General features: G+C 38.8%; 1 protein-coding gene across 3 annotated transcripts in view; it reads left to right on the forward strand.

The window, feature by feature from the left end:
- Positions 1-16,024, forward strand: part of LOC110828980 (acid sphingomyelinase-like phosphodiesterase 3b) — a 433,816-nt gene that overhangs the window by 65,379 nt on the left and 352,413 nt on the right. The window lies entirely within an intron of this gene.

Genomic DNA, 16,024 nt, shown 5'->3' on the forward strand with positions numbered 1-16,024 from the left:
TAGATAATTCTCTATTCCTCTTACTCAAGATACAAAGACGTTTTGCAGCGCCAACGCAAGTCTCACACACACAGCCTTGTTCTACATTTTCTTTCTGTTCTTATGTATCTGCAGTATCAATAATTCTAACCATTTTACTTTCTCCTTCTTCTCCGATATAAAGTGCTTCTCATTTCTCCCAAAGACGATCTCCCCGTGCCTACTCTTATATTGCTTTTCGTAACTCTCTTGTTTACATTCTGTTGAATGCCGGATTTGGTGGCTTAGTAGTCAGTGTGCATTCCGAAGGTCCTTGTGACTTTAGCATACGTTTCTTGTTTATTCTGTCTTCAACCAAACGCTAAGGTTTTTTTCAAGTTCAGAATTGCCACTGAAAGCTTTTCATTATGCCCTACGATTTAAATGCGTCAGAATCAACATTTTAATAAAGGCAATACCATTTATAACTAACAACTAGTAAGTTTAAACAAATATTTCATACGTCTGTAACTCTTTCGTACGTACTTAGTTTGGCTGCCATTTTCTTTTTGGAATCCTACATAAAGAAAACTGGACTCAGAAAGCTGTCCACAATCATCCTGACGGGAGGACGTAGGCAGTATGACCTCTGAAACGTTGGTTAACATCGACCAGACTGCACAGCGCAACAACCCAGAAGACAGAAATCTTCATACTCTGATGACGGAGGCAGTATGACCTCTGAAACGTTGGTTAACATCGACCAGACTGCACAGCGCAACAACCCAGAAGACAGAAATCTTCATACTAAGAATCGCCCTGATGACGGAGGCAGTATGACCTCTGAAACGTTGGTTAACATCTACCAGACTACACGACGCAACAACCCAGAAGACAGAAATCTTCATACTCATCGCCCTGATGATGGAGGCAGTGTGACCTCTGAAACTTTGGTTAACATCTACCAGACTACACAGCACAACAACCCAGAAGACAGAAATCTTCATACTAAGAATCGCCCTGATGACGGAGGCAGTATGACCTCTGAAACGTTGGTAAACATCGCCCAGACTACACAACGCAACAACCCAGAAGACAGAAGTCTTCATACTCATCGCCCTGATGACTGAGGCAGTATGACCTCTGAAACGTTGGTAAACATCGCCCAGACTACACAGCGCAACAACCCAGAAGACAGAAATCTTCATACTCATCGCCCTGATGACTGAGGCAGTATGACCTCTGAAACGTTGGTAAACATCGCCCAGACTACACAGCGCAACAACCCAGAAGACAGAAATCTTCATACTCATCGCCCTGATGACGGAGGCAGTATGACCTCTGAAACGTTGGTAAACATCGCCCAGACTACACAACGCAACAACCCAGAAGACAGAAGTCTTCATACTCATCGCCCTGATGACGGAGGCAGTATGACCTCTGAAACGTTGGTAAACATCGCCCAGACTACACAGCGCAACAACCCAGAAGACAGAAATCTTCATACTCATCGCCCTGATGACGGAGGCAGTATGACCTCTGAAACGTTGGTAAACATCGCCCAGACTACACAACGCAACAACCCAGAAGACAGAAGTCTTCATACTCATCGCCCTGATGACGGAGGCAGTATGACCTCTGAAACGTTGGTAAACATCGCCCAGACTACACAGCGCAACAACCCAGAAGACAGAAATCTTCGAATATTCCATACATTTTAGTTGAAGAGGCAGGGGTGAAAGAGTAATTAAAACCCAGCCTCTCAGGTGATAGAACAAGAGGGGTGGAGAGGGAAGCAGACTTAAGAGAACCAGGAGTGAAACGGTGAAGAAGAGACAAGAGTTAACTTCTATTAAATACGAAGCCAAAGTTCTACGAGCATCGTACTGCCAAGAAACCGCTGACTATAAGCCCACTTCAATAAATGTGGTGGCAATACACCAAATGTTGGTCGGTAAGAGTCGTATGTTGAAACGTTTTGTTTTAATTAATAACTCGTTAGAGCATTCACATATTCTAAACACTTCCACATTTTACTCAGCTACAAACCTACAAACAACCGGAAGTTCCGAATACTGAATGAACTAATTAACTCCGTCGTGTAGGACCTTTCTTGAGAAACTGTTTTGTAACAACGCTGGCCAAGAAATTCCTTCCTTTTATTGAATTTTATGGTTTAAAATGGAATTTGCAGAGGTGTTCCCTTGGATCATATCGTGAGTCATTTCCTCAAGTTTACGTCCTGGCATTTATTTCCTTGAAAACTCGGGAAAGTAAGCTAAAAGTGAAATTCAATTTTAAATTACACTATCGGGTGTTTCAAAATTAAGCATACAGTTGTTTGTAATCGCAATAAACTGCTTATTGCCCAATCTTTAGACTTCACAGAATACGAGCTCCATTCTCTGAGTCCGTTTACCTCTTTATATAATGTGATAACGACGAACTGGATGATCGGATTTTGATTCACGACTGGAAAAACGGATTCTTTGCTTGTCGCTTCGTCAAGATCGACCCTGAGTCACTCCTTCTCCACTAGCCAATTAATGCAATGAGTATTCATCTGATACAAAAGTTTAGAATACGTAGAGCTTTCCGTCTTTCGCCAGTGCTTAAACTGTATTTTAATTGTGTACCTGTACCACCTCGACTTGCGCTAAATGGCCGAGAAGATTTTATTGACTTTAGTCGCCGCGAAAGCTTCAAATCAAATAAAGTGGTTTGTTTCCATTTTCAAACGAAAGTTTTTTTTTTATTTTCCCTGCATGTCAGTGGTTCATTTAACCTTCTTCTAAAATCTCGATATTGACATCTGATCAAACACTATCTTACAATTTGTTATCACATTGACGGCTTATATGTCAGCCATCTTGTCTTCCTTGATTTAAGTACTTTAATGCAATTCCTGCTAACGTAGTCTTATAAGAAAGAGGTTTCCCAAACAAAATTTTATATGTTTCCTGTGTCATGCCAGCTTCTCCCTTCCCATTCTTCTTGGTTTAACCACCGTAACGAACGTGCGGATTCTTTCACCCACAGCTTCAGAAAGCTCCCATCAATCAACCAGCGTCCTCAGTATTTAGCACAAATTTCGTTCTTTTCTTTATAACTGTTGTTACCGTCCCATCGACATGACAGCCAGCGTCTCCGTACCTCTGTGAGAAAAATCTTCATGTTTTTGTCGTAATGTGATGCCAAGAATTTTACTGCTTCTATAGAAATGAATACCGGCGGCTGGAGCAGACTCCATTAACGTCAGAATTGTAAAAAGATACTCAAGAAAGCAGCACACAGACAGGAAGACGTTCAAGGTCTTCCTGGATCAGTTAACGTATATGCAAGTTGCCGACAGATTCTCTGTTTTTACGGAATCCAAATGTTTACCGCTCCTGTCATAAAAGCATGCTATTGGGCCTTATTTTGAGTTTCTTCATTCCACTTCGCTCCTCCACGAACCATACAGAAAAATAATAACAATTATCAAGAACAGGGGTTAACGATTTAGTGGTATTAAACTACGAAGCAAGGCCAGCTGGACCCCACTTAAGCTGTCACACGGAAGATAAAAGTTAATTTGGTCTCTGTCTCACTGTGTATACCGCGTAAATGATTATAAATTGTTCATTCTTTTTCTGTTCCTGTCGAATTTCTCTTCTGTTGCTATCTGTGTTCATACGCTCGTATTTCTCGCTTCTTATGAAATCTGTAGCTGACAAAGTACATTAAAAAAATTTAAAGTGGAACCACGGTTCCGGAGAATTTGACGTAAATACGTCTATACGGAAAGGAAGTTTATATATTGGCTTTATTCTAAATATTTCCTTTATACATGCTTTACAATTGAGATAAATTTGTTTAAGACATTGCTTAATCAACTTGAATTAGTTACGCTTAAGATGAGTCTGTGGTAGCTGAATGTAATGTAAAGTAATGTAATGTAATGAAATGTAATGTAATGTAAGGTAAGGTATGGTATGTTAGGTAACATGGCAGTAATGTAACACAACAATGCCGAGTAAACAGATGACGTTTCCTAGGTAACATAACAATGCAGTTACACTTTTTCATTTCCCTTTTTCGTAACACTTTTTTGCCGAATGACCCTTCCTTATAGACGTATTTACGTCAAAAAAAAATAGGAATCAGAATTATGGGGCAACGTGTGGAGACGTCGACTGTTAGCAGGAAGGCATCTTCCACTCCATGGAATCGTTTCCTGCACACACGTGTGTGTGTTCCGGTAGGATCTGTCAGTCCTTGGCAATGCATCTGTATAGCAAAGCATCGTGTTCTTCTGTGATTAATTCATTGGGTATTTAACGGTTACACGAAGAGGCCGACGTTTCAGGAACCATCACCGTCATCGTAACCATGATGTTGATAGTTTCCGAAACGATGACTTTTTCGTGTGCATTGGCCGAGAAGATTTTATTGAAACCGCTTCATTCTTAAGAATATAAATAATAATTTCGACGTCATCCGTACTTCAAATTTTGTCTAAAGAATATTTGGATGCAATTTTATTTTGAACGTAAATAAATTTGTGTCTGTTACAGCTGCGATAAGAGAACAGGAAATTCTATATAACTCGAAAGTTCATGGTTTGTGACCTACACCCACGCATTGTAGGGGCATTATAAAAACGGAACGCAGGAAGGAAAGAAGAATGCGTTCAACATTTTTATTTAAGTAGTTCGTCAGAAGAGGCCAGTTATGTCAAGTCGTAGACTGGAAGATAATATTAAAGTTGGCAACCGTGTTAGAATGCTGTAAACTGTATATAGCGGGCGGGTGGTTTTGATGACTGTAATTAATCTGTTTTCTACAACAAATGCAGTTGTCTTTCGCTGATTGGTTGACTGATTGCTGAATGCGTTTTGATTCACCTGCAGTGCTTATCCAAGAATACCAACTTCTTCAAACAAATGTAAACTTCACAGTAGTTTTAATTTTTTTGTTTTATGTTATAAATTACTTATTTTGAAGTATTCGTTGATTTCCTTTCCACGTATTTAGACTTGTGGTAGGAAATCTAACTAGGATAACAAACGAACAGATATTATGATAAACAAGAATTTTGCCGAAGATAAATAAATACAAACGTAACAAACTTAAATTTCATATAAGTAATTTTTTGTTTTTGATCCATCAACAAGATTTAATTACAGTAAATTGATTAAAACAATTAGAGGTTTGTTAACTTCTTCAAGATTTGTTTTAATTACGCCGGGACAGTTAAGTGTGAGGCCTACTTATGTTAATAACAAGACTTAAAAAGTGGAAAGCCATGAATGACAAAGTACCTGAAGTTACGTCCTAAATGGACAGTGCGATCTAAAATAATGCTATTATCTCTTGAGTTGGATTTTTCGATATAAAAAACCACTCAAAATTTGTCAGACTAAAGGTTTTATTCTTCCGGACAGACAGCCAGAGAGTGGTTAATCGAAGATTTTAACACTTATTAAAAGTGTCCGCATACTTCTTATAATTCTTGCACCTTACTTTGCATACAGCAACAATAAAGGAATATTAAAGTTTCTGCATTAATTTAGGCGAGGCAGTCATCGTGCTGAAAGCCCCAAATTCTTTTTTATTTTGCACATTTACATAAAACAAACTCCACATCATTATCTCCTTCATTCAATTAAATTTACCAAAGAGATTGTTAATTTGTGTTATAGAACGTGTCAGATTCCAGAAGCCAATTATCCTTACAGACTAATAAAAGTGGCAGAATACGATTAAACTGAGCAACATTCCGATTCTGAAGTCCTGGTAGGCCAGTCTTATTTAGGGCCTCCACATTACAACGTTTGTCACGTGCAAGAATAGTTTTAGGCTATTAAACGGTCTTGCGCTTAGATGTACATGTTTGCGTAACCTGGTAAACCAAATCAAATCCTCTGTGTACCGATTGTGTTCATGAATAATGTCCGGTTTGAAAATCTGCAGCTTTGTCTTTGTGTCTTGTTTCCTTGTATCGATCATGTCCACCCACGAATGGCAGTTGGACAGAACAGAAACATGGATTCTGTCACGGAGGCGATAGTTTCCGAACTTTTGTCAAAGTAACATATCTTAGGATGTTCGGAATTTCTTGAGTGGCTGATGCAAATGTTGACTTCCCAGTAAGGACTTTTCTCCATGGAGTAGGTAAGTAAAATATCTTAGGACTCTATCTGAGGGTCGTGGTTGTATCAAGACGTGCGTAACCAAATAAGAGTGACGTTAATATTACAGTCGGCAATGAAGGTAACTGCAAGTACGTAATGAGCTGTTTCCCGCTGTTGTAACTCAGGGACCATTGCTTTGTGTTCATGCCTACGGGCAGCCTTGTTTCTTCCTCGAGGGACGTCTTTCAACAGTTCTTCCAAATTAAATCTCCCGTCTTAAATCCAATTTTTGCCAGTGTTGTTACGAGTTCTGGTTGACATTCACTGTCCCTGAGGCCTATGCCGCCAATAAGCCACACATAGATTTGTGTCAGTTTGCCCAGACTTGGGCGATTTTCCTATAATTGGACTTCCTGAATCTAATTCCGTCAACAGACTCGCGCGTATTGGAAACGCTGCTGTCTGTGGCATCAGAAAATTACAAATAATGATGTTTGAAAGAAGCACGTGTCAGTAATTAGGAAAGAGGGTACAAATATATTTCATATAATCTTAAGATAATATTAAAAAATTGTCAATATAATACGCTTATAGTGACCGGTGTATGTAACCAAATGGGAAGTTATGTAGGTAAACTGCACATAAATGATATTTATAAGAATGAACATTACATACGCAAATATATAATGAGGAGTGTTTTGTAGAAACTGTCGACAGTCCCTGTTAAGTGTCTGATTATGATAAATTAACGTATCGCAATTGATGTCATCTGTAAAACAAACAGCAAAGAGGGTCATTTGTTATCAGGCCACTGAAGAGTAGTTTCTCACGTACGATAGTTAACCTAATGCTGAACTCCATCACTCCATTCTTAGACACCATGGCGACAAGCAAAACTTTTTTGTAAAATGCAGTAGAACTTTGATTCGCCTTCTTTCCTTTTATGAAGGAAGAGTGGTATATCAAATCTAAAACTTCTTGACGATGGTAAAGAGTCAATTGAATAAAAATTTTCTTGGATATTATCCATCGTTTAGTAAATATAAAACGTAAAAACGACGTTTCGGAGATGGGATGGTGGTGTGGTATTGCCTTTTTATTCTGGGACTTTCACTTTTTTACTTTGTCCGGAGATAGGGATTTGCTCTATCTAGTGGGCCCAACTGTGTAGGAACCTGAAGACGGAGATAGAGTCCCATCTCCGAAACGTCGTTTTTACTAGACGATGGATAATATCCAAGAAAATTTTTATTCAATCGAAGAGTGGTATGTTTGTCCTTGCATCTGTCCTCAACTTACAACTTGAATCAATCGACTAGAGTGTATGAGAACAAGGCGCCCCCAGAACCTACCTAATCCTTTAAAAATTTTAATTTAGCAGCACAAACGCAGTAGCAACGAGATATTATGAGAAAGGTGACACGCTGATATCGCTAGTTATTGTAGATAGAAGGTCCTGAAATTTCGTATGGTTATAAATCGTCGAAAATATGTATATTTTGTCTCTGTCATATTTTTATGGAAATAAAAAGAAAAGATGTTGTCCGCGTGATATTTGTACCTATAAATAAATGTTTTATATGTATCCAGTAATTAGCTTAGTAGTAATGTACTGGTATAAAATGAAAATAAAGAAACCTATAACGTAGTACGTAGCACGGCTTTTTTGTATTATTTTTCTAGGTTTATGGGGTAGGGAAAGGAAGACGTGAAGAACGGATAAAGAAGAGGCTGGAATGAAGGGATGAAGGCACAAAAGGAATTAAACGTGGTTTTTACACTACTTTAGCTGGTTCAACCGCCACGGTTAGCAATTCCGTAGTCTAGAGGCGCTGAGGTGTAATGCCTAGTTATGCGATCGTGCTCTAAGATATAATGTATTGATTGAACATATTACAGATGCTATTCCTGTAATCACACAACAGTTCGCAGATTTATGGGAAAGATATTACGTGCGTTCCTGCCTGATACAATAATCTACACTTCCGCGGTGTGTCGCCTATTTTAAGGGACAATTTAGGCTGAAATTTTTCCCTTAATAATAGCTTCCATACGCCATAACTCTTTTGCGACAGTTCACCACGCACAGGAATTTTCACTTCATAAATCACCAGGCTATTTTCTAAATATTAAATTGTACTAGGCCAAAGTAGGCGCATGCTTCTACTTCAACAGAGGAAAAAGAATTATTATCGTGTGTGTATGATCTCCTTGAATATTCCAGTGCTGATTGTTTCCTAAATTAAATACAGATTTGCTTTATCTAGAACTTAATATCCTGAAGTGTATTATTTGTTGAATTGACCTTAGAACTTCCTATAAAATTTCCCAACTTGAAGTTCTTTATAACACACACTAAACAAAAATTCGTAGTAAGTCGAAATTCCATGTATAAAATATATTTGCTATTTTACTGTCCTTCGTGTTTTAATAAGCCGAACAAAATCATAAAATCGAAGGTAAACGGCGAAATTGTCTTTGGACCAAAGAACACAGTTTCGAAGACGTGCGGTGTGCATGGAAATAAGGCTCCAGACTGTTTGTGTATATGCTGCAACTAAGACGGATGTGAGTGCCAAAATCCGGCTGCTTTACCCCTTAATTACAAAGTAATTTGTTCCTATTAAACTGGCGATGGAGCAAGATTCTCCAACCAGCTATCCTGTTGCTAAGTAACACGCATTCATTCTCAAACCCCCACATTCTACGTGCATAACTCCTTTCTTACGTGTTGTTACTCAGCTTAATTTTGTGGGATTCGTAAATATTTTGTTGCAGCAAACATGTTGATGATTATAATAATTCATTTCAGGACGTAAATGACCAGATTCTGGTCCAGGAACTGTGTAATTTTGAGTTCTATGATGTGTTATACTCCTTCGATCAAACATTATTATAATGATCAAATTAAGTAGGATGAGATGGACGCGCCGTGTAGAACGCAAAGGGATGAACTATGTGAACAGAATTTTGGTATTTTCTTGTGAAGCCTGAAGTGAAGGGACCGCTCAGGAAAACTATGCATCGACGGGAGGATAATATTAACATGGATCTTACGGTAATTGGTTGGGAGAGTAGACTGCATTTATCCGGCTCAAGAAAGCGACTGTGAGCGAGCTTTTGTGAACACGGAAATTAACTTCCTGGTTCCGTTCGAGGCGAGGAATTTATTCCAGTCATATGAGCGACTGCACTCTTCGAGCTCGGTGGGATTAGGTTAGGTTTGCATTCCAACAGTAAAACGTCACTTCCACATGTCCTGAATCGGTCAGTTTGTATTGTAAGAAAATAACCGTATAAGAGATTGAATATTAAAGTAGGGCTGTATGACTACTTATAATTTGTCTCCCTAATGCCGTCTATTTACCCATTCGGATTGTCATTTAAGATCATCATGAGGAAGATGCTTAACTTAACCAGGTTGAACTTTCTTTTCTGCATGTCATTACCTGTGATCCCTCAAGGCGAGTTTCGACAGATATTTTAAAATAGGATACAAACTCGTCTTATATTTGCATTTAATACACTGTAGGTAGTTAGGTAAGCTATGACTGCAGTTTAAAATACATTGAATGATTATTTTGATCATTTAGCCTAAGAAATACTTATCTGTGGTCGAAAGTGTATCTGTATGTGTGTGTGTGTGTGTGTGTGTGTGTGTGTGTGTGTGTGTGTGTATATATATATATATATATATATATATATATAGAGAGAGAGAGAGAGAGAGAGAGAGAGAGATATTCACTGAGAGAAAATAATAGAACATTAGAGTTAATACAGGACGTCTACAGCTACCTAATGACAAGTCTACGGTCAAATGGGGCGCGTCTGATATCCACCAGATTCGAGTTCATTTCGTTCGTCCATTAATTTTTCCGTCCGCCCCTTCGCCCCCCCCCCCCCCCCGATTGTGGTAAGTGCAGAACATACAGCACTGCTGCCTCAGGCCGATATTGGGATTCGTGGTATTCTTCCACACACTCTGTCCATGAAACGGGATTGGGGCCGGGGGTGGGAAAGAAATTCAATTTCAGAGCATCGTAACGAACTAGTAGACAAGCAGCGTATTTGGATGACAAGGAAAACGGGGGACAGTTTTAACTTGAGCGGGTACAACGCGACTTTGCTTACTTTTGCCTTTTTATTCTCTCCGGCTAGCGGAGCAGGTTTTATAGGCTGGGAATTTTACCAGTGTCGCCAACACAAGCCGTTCGTCCTGTCCGCCGGCCACCCACGCGGTCTTGTCTTCAGGGCGATATTGCTTTTAATATCGACTCGTATTTACAAAACTGATCAAGAGAATAGGATGTTAGTCGGTCTTCTCCGGCTTCTGCAACTCGTAATCAACTATTATTCGCGATATTTTTATTACAAATCATCATAAAGTATCATATTTCTTTACGGTAGTGATATATCAGAACGAACTTATCCTCCGTAGGTTAAATTCGGGTGTAGTAAGCTTGATATTAGGCATACGTGTGGAAAAACTATCAGTGTTTATAAAACTGCTTGGAAAACCTAAAGGAAAGAAAACATTAGTTAGAACGAGGAATAGATGGAAGGATGTTATGAAAATGTATTCTGGAAAGACAGTGTATGAAGGGTTGGATTAAATTCAGATCACTCGGTATGAGATAGAACTAAGGAACAGATATTTTTAGTTGTACGTCATCGAAATGTTAAGTCACACAGAGTGATTCTTAATTACATAACAATAAATATAAGGTTCTCGCAACTTCAAGCCACAAGACCCTATAATCGTGTTGTTGCTAACACTTTGTTAGCTAGGTATACGCAACAAGGAGGCATCGAAGTACGTTTGTGTACGAGTGCGAATAATTACCAATTTCCTCATAAGACCTTATGTTCTGCCCCCACTATCTTCTAATTATACTCTTTTGAGGAAGAATTGCCTAAAGTACTGAATGATTAGGCTAATAGCAATGCGTCAGAGTAAGTAACTAATACATGACTGATTTTATTTTTTTTCCCGCGACTCTTAATACACACGTTGATGAACAGGGTGTAAACGAAATGTTTCTGTGACCACCGCGATCTCCGAACCTCATACCTTCCGACTTCTACCTGTGGAGCCATCTAAAGGGAGTTTTCTACAAAAGTGTGTACACGATCTATTGACTTGGTATTTTGATTGATGTAGCTGCGATAACATTATTACACATGTCTGGAACTTATCAGTGTACCTGGAACTCGCTAATTTAAATGATATATTCTGGAAATTCTGTGATGATTTGGAAAGTGAGATGCTTCAGACGAAGTATATTCATAACTCAGCCATAAGATGCTGATTGGTAGCCCACACTTATTCAGAATCGGAGCATATTGAGCCATGGGTAATAAGTAATTCCAGGAAGTTGCTATGATTTCTGGTGACTAGTGCGGCGAAAAACCTTGAAGAGAGAAGGGTAAGCCGTTGTACACAAAATCATTGCATCGCTTTTGTATTTATCTGCGCCGATTTCTTTGTAACGATAGTCTGTTAGACTAATATCGATCCCGTGGAAATGTAGCATTGTTCCAGAAGCAGGTTAGTGTAACAATAAAGCTCTAATGTTGTGTTCGAAGTTGGAGGATTTTTGATGATGTTGCGTTATTATATGTACACTTTTCGGAAGCTGGTTCTGCTTTCATTTTAGGGTAGAAAGAGGGTAAGAGGACAGAAAGCCTGTCTGCTGGCCCCTCTGGTCGAGCAAGCCTCATGTCTAGGACTGTGGCTAGCTTAGCGATGTGTTATCTCTCTTTTACCTGCAGACGGAATCAGAATCTGGCTTAAGAAAAATTGTATTTTTATAATTTGGACGATGAACAAAGTCCAAAAGAACAATTTTACGTGTTGTATTTGCTATGTCCCCGCTTCGAATATCGACGTTCTTGCCGGTTACGCTGTTCATGTTTTATATATATTTCGTCAGTCTCCAGGCGACTTTGTGGTTAAAAGTTTCAAAGAGGCCAATCCCGTCCTCTTCCACACTCGTAACAATTTTCCTTAGAGCATCGTGTTCCCATCTCATTCGACTCTGTATAACATCTGCAACAGTTGAAATAGGTTTGTTAAATGAGCGCATAATTAATCGCTGTATGTAGTCTGTTCTGTGACATCAACGTTCCTTGCTGTCGCTAATTCCCTCAGTTTCTCTGCGCCACCCCCCTCTTTCTGCCTTTCTTGTATTCTGTCATTATTTCCTCTGCATTTCTATTTCCTTCTTAGTAATCACATTCCTAAATCCTGTCGCCTGCTCCTTCCAGACTTCTCCACAAATCAGCTTGAACAGAAATCCAGAGTGAATATATTGTAGATTCAGATTTGAGCGCCTTACCACATTATAGGTTCCTTCTACATTACTTGGATACGTTATGATTCCGCTACGTAAAAATTTTCACAAATAATTACATTCTATGTTTATAAATTTATCATTAGTACTTAGTTTCCAAATTTATTCCAGTGGATATACGAATATACACGAATTATGTCTTAATATTTGTATTACTAGATGAAATTATGAAATTTATTCCTTTAATTACGACTGAAATTAAGAGATTGACCTCATACCACCAGAAATTAATTTACAGAGAGCAGCTTCAGAATCATTGTATAAATATATTTTCAGAAATTTAGTATCTTGAACAGAGTTTATGGGAATATAAATAAAATATAGCCAGAGGATTAAAATAAGTTAGTGACCAGATAATTGAACAAGTCTGTTGTTTTAAGTAATTAGGGTGGAAACCATCGAGTAAAATCCAGAATATAAGCCTGAAGAATTAGATGGAGCAGTGACTGACTTTATAAAATAAAATGAGACGGGACATTACGCAATACCATATCCGGATCTACTTTTTGTGGTGGAAGTGTATGTCAGGATGAAGTGTGAAATACGACTCAAGAAGAACAGAAACACGTCTGAGGAAACTGTTGTTAGTAAATTTAAGAGACTGGCTGCAGCAGGAAGACGTAATAAACAGACGACAGACGATGACAAAAATTATCACTTACATTGAAGGTAACCTGTGGACATAACACAAGATGACGGAAGAATCTCTAAATTGGCATATTAATAACCTCACGAGTAAGAAAATAAATCCATGAGGTCATAGAAATGTATTCATGGATCAGTTCAACTTCTGATCTCTGGTACGAACTTCGTAGTAACAATTATTTATTTTCATCCGTCTTATCACAATATTTAAAATTTCTTATAATTAAGATAATTAATTATAAGAAATTTTAAATATTGTGATAAGACGGATGAAAATAAATAATTAATAACAGATAAAGTATTTTTCATTGGTGTGAGACTGTTTCTGTGGCCCTCCAACGCACGCATATCCACTCTCCAGATAACATGTGAATGATTAAGGAGCAGTGGTGGAATGATTCTGAAGGACCGAGACAGAATGTGTCCCACTGCACTTTGCCCCACAAATCCCACACGAACTGACCTGGGTGCGAACCCAGGCCTCCGTGATGAGAAACAGCGAATGTTGAATGTTAAGTACTGGATTCTTGCATGCGTTCAGAGAGATTGGATAGTTTTATTTAAATATATGTCATTGAATTTAAATTGGACAATAATCCTGTTCCTGAAGTAGCTTCCTCAGTCATGTTTTTAGTTCTGTTTCGTTGGATTCAAAGCCTGTTAATTGCACATAGTTTCTTTGCGTCAGCTGAAACATTACGAATTATACTGGACGTTTTTCTCTACAAAAGTGGATTCATGTTGCACTACAATTCCAAAGACAACAGAAACAGGTGCAGATGATCTCTGAAGTCAAACACACGCTTACAGAAACGATGTACCGTGTAATGTAAAAACCGGAGAATGAAACCAAACAAATTTAGTATAGATTTATTGCAACATCAGTTCACAAAAACGTAAAACGAAATCAAAAATTATCTGAATATTTTGATGTTAATTTACAAAATGTTTTATACTATGGCTATTGTTTATACTGAAGCGTCCGTCCTCGTTGCTACCACTGCTTCAGTCCAAGGCTGTGAATATTTGAAATTCCAACAGCTGCTTGGTCATTTCTTTGAAACATTAATCTGTACTCAGTGCGATAATGAAATTCGAAGGACAATAAATTCAGGGATTATTTTTACTCCTGCTACTTACAGCCGTGTTCTTTTTTCCTTTACAGAGTTGCTTGATGGGAATTACGTGCAAATACTTTAAGTAACAAAATGAAGCAGAGTAGTTCTTGCTATGTTATCGTCGCTGCTCGGAGGTTCATCGCCACATTTTCGAGCGGCGTCGTGTATTAAATCGTATCCTACACCAGTTTAGTCCATTCCTAACCTCACATATCATTTCATGAGGATCAAGTTTAAGATTATATGATTTGAGGTTTTCACAGAAGTGAGTATGAAGATTTCTGTCTTCTAGGTTGTTGCACTGTGTAGTCTGGTAGATGTTAACCAACGTTTCAGAGGTCATACTGCCTCCGTCATCAGGGCGATGAGTATGAAGATTTCTGTCTTCTGGGTTGTTGCGCTGTGAAGTCTGGTCGATGTTTACCAACGTTTCAGAGGTCATACTGCCTCCATCATTAGGGCGATGAGTATGAAGATTTCTGTCTTCTGGGTTGTTGCGTCGTGTAGTATGGTAGATGTTTACCAACGTTTCAGAGGTCATGCTGCCTCCGTCATCAGAGTATGAAGATTTCTGTCTTCTGGTTTGTTGCGTTGTGTAGTCTGGTCGATGTTTACCAACGTTTCAGAGGTCATGCTGCCTCCGTCATCAGGGCGATGATTATGAAGATTTCTGTCTTCTGGGTTGTTGCGCTGTGTAGTCTGGTCGATGTTAACCAACGTTTCAGAGGTCATACTGCCTCCATCATCAGGGCGATGAGTATGAAGATTTCTGTCTTCTGGGTTGTTGCGCTGTGTAGTCTGGTCGATGTTAACCAACGTTTCAGAGATCATACTGCCTCCGTCATCAGGGCGATGAGTATGAAGATTTCTGTCTTCTGGGTTATTGCGCTGTGTAGCCTGGTCGATGTTAACCAACGTTTCAGAGGTCATACTGCCTCCGTCATCAGGGCGATAATAAGATAGAAATCTTCGATTTTAAGATTGTTATAAGATTTACGACTAGATCTCAAAAGTTTTATCTCTCTTCCTCAGGATTTCCGACAAAAATTGTATACTCATTTTTAATCTGCCCTGTCCCGCCTATCTGACTTTTCATAATTTGCGTTTATCATCATATGCAATTAGAATTATTACATCAAAGAGAATGCGACGGGCGGGGAATGTAACACTCAAATGTAAGATCAGAAATGCATATAAAATTATGGCTGGAAAGTCTGAATGGAAGAGACCGCTTGTGAAGATCTAGGCGTAGGCGTGGATGAAGAAACAATATTAAGATGGATCATAAAGAAATACGGTGGAAAGTCGTGACCTTGATTTATTTGCTTCAGGTTTTAAAATCCTGTGGACAATGTAATGAAACTTGGTGTTCAATAAATGGCAGAAAATGTCTGGACTATATGATCGACTGTTACCGTCTGAAGAACCGCTCTGCTCTGTGTAGTTAGAAATCGCAGTTCTAATTTCATTTATATGAGCTTAGTATTTTATGCTCAGTGACCGAAACGTCGAAGGATGGAGCAGCTCTGCAATAATATGTAAATATTAATCAAAGACAGCGGTTATATTTGTTGTTAACGGACACCAGGCTTTCACAGGTAGGTCTATTAAACAGTATTAACTCTAAAACTAGCCTGTCATGTGTCAAAGGTTCTGTAAGCCACCTTTAACCCTCACACTTCTACATTGTGTATGAAGACTATAATTAAGTATACTGATCAACAAACTGTTCCCATAGCCATGCAAGCTTTGCTAATGAAGACGTCATGGTCCTTTATGGTTGCGACACGTCGTTCGGATCTAAACCTAGCCGGACTCACGGCTCGTGTTCTAA

The sequence above is a fragment of the Zootermopsis nevadensis genome, unplaced genomic scaffold (assembly GCF_977971745.1).
Source record: "Zootermopsis nevadensis isolate Lab colony 2312 unplaced genomic scaffold, Znev_1.0 Znev_ptg000006l, whole genome shotgun sequence".
NCBI lineage: Eukaryota > Metazoa > Arthropoda > Insecta > Blattodea > Termopsidae > Zootermopsis > Zootermopsis nevadensis.